Here is a 1,294-nt window from a genome sequence, read left to right as displayed (position 1 = left end):
TTTACTTTTAATGATTTGCATCTCTAAGTTTTCTTATATATAGAATATAGTTTCGTCCTTTTTTATTTTTTATTTTTTTCTTTTATTTTTTTAATGTTTATTTATTTTTGACAGAGAAAGAGCGAGAGCATGAGTGGGGGAGGGGCTGAGAGAGACACACACACACACACACACACACACACAGAATCCGAAGCAGGCTCCAGGCTCTGAGCTGTCAGCACAGAGCCTGACACGGGGCTCGAACTCACAGACCGTGAGATCATGACCTGAGCTGAAGTCAGACGCTCAACTGACTGGGCCACCCAGGCGCCCCTAGTTTCGGCCTTTTTTAAATTCAATCTTATAATCACGTCAGATGGGTAATGTGCTGACATCGTAACAAGATATAAGGGTGCCACGTATCACACAACAGCATGAACACCCAATCATCACGCTTATGAACTACAAAAGGATCTATAATCACTGATTTTTAATTGTATTGAGACCATTTGTGTTTAATGTGATTATTGATATGTCAGGCTTAAGTCTACAAACTTATTTGCTTTCTATCTTACTATCTGCTTTTCATTCCCCTTGTCATTTTTTTCTTCCTTCTTTTAAATTAATTAAATATCTGTTATGTTTATATTTTATTTCCTTTGCTGGCTTATTCTAAAACTGTTTGTTGTTTTGGGGATGCTTTAGGATTTAACACTTACACATATAGTATAAAAACCTTACAATTCTCTTGGCTTTTACATTATTATTGTCACACATTTTCTTCATATGCATGTTCTGTATCCCACGATACACTGTTTTACTTTGTCCATTAGGTCCTAAAATGGAACACCAAGAAAAAAATCTTACATATTTACTTTATAGTTGCCATTACTGGTGCTATTTCTTTCTTTTTATGTATATATATATATCCTATCTTCTATCATTTCCATTATGTATAATGGAAAAAGTCATTATTTTGCTTTCAATTTTGAGGATATTTTTTAACACTCTAAAGATGTTTCTCCAGGGTCTCCTCACACCATTTCTGACAATAAGCTTTCTATAATCCTTAATTGTGTTCCCCTTTACATAATATGGGTTTTTTTTCTGCTTTAAAATGTTCTCTTTATCAGGAACACTTTGATATGATATGCACTGGTGTAGTTTTGTGTTTGGAGTACACTGATTTGTTGGTCATCATATTTTGAACATTTTTGGACATTATTTCTTCAAATATGTTTTTCTTTCCCTACATTTCTTTTAGGGACTCCAAATACATGTACATTATACTACTTGAAAGTTGTCTCAGATCTCA

The 1,294-nt window shown here is 33.8% G+C and overlaps 1 non-coding gene across 1 annotated transcript; it reads right to left on the bottom strand.

The window, feature by feature from the left end:
* Window positions 1-349: 349 nt before the first annotated feature.
* Window positions 350-453, bottom strand: LOC115522672. The gene has a single exon (XR_003971558.1). It is a non-coding gene; the product is annotated as a small nucleolar RNA U13 (small nucleolar RNA).
* Between the last annotated feature and the right edge of the window lie 841 nt (window positions 454-1,294).

This window comes from Lynx canadensis, chromosome C1, assembly GCF_007474595.2.
Source record: "Lynx canadensis isolate LIC74 chromosome C1, mLynCan4.pri.v2, whole genome shotgun sequence".
Taxonomy (NCBI): Eukaryota; Metazoa; Chordata; class Mammalia; order Carnivora; family Felidae; genus Lynx; species Lynx canadensis.
This window is presented reverse-complemented; position numbering and strand designations above follow the sequence as displayed.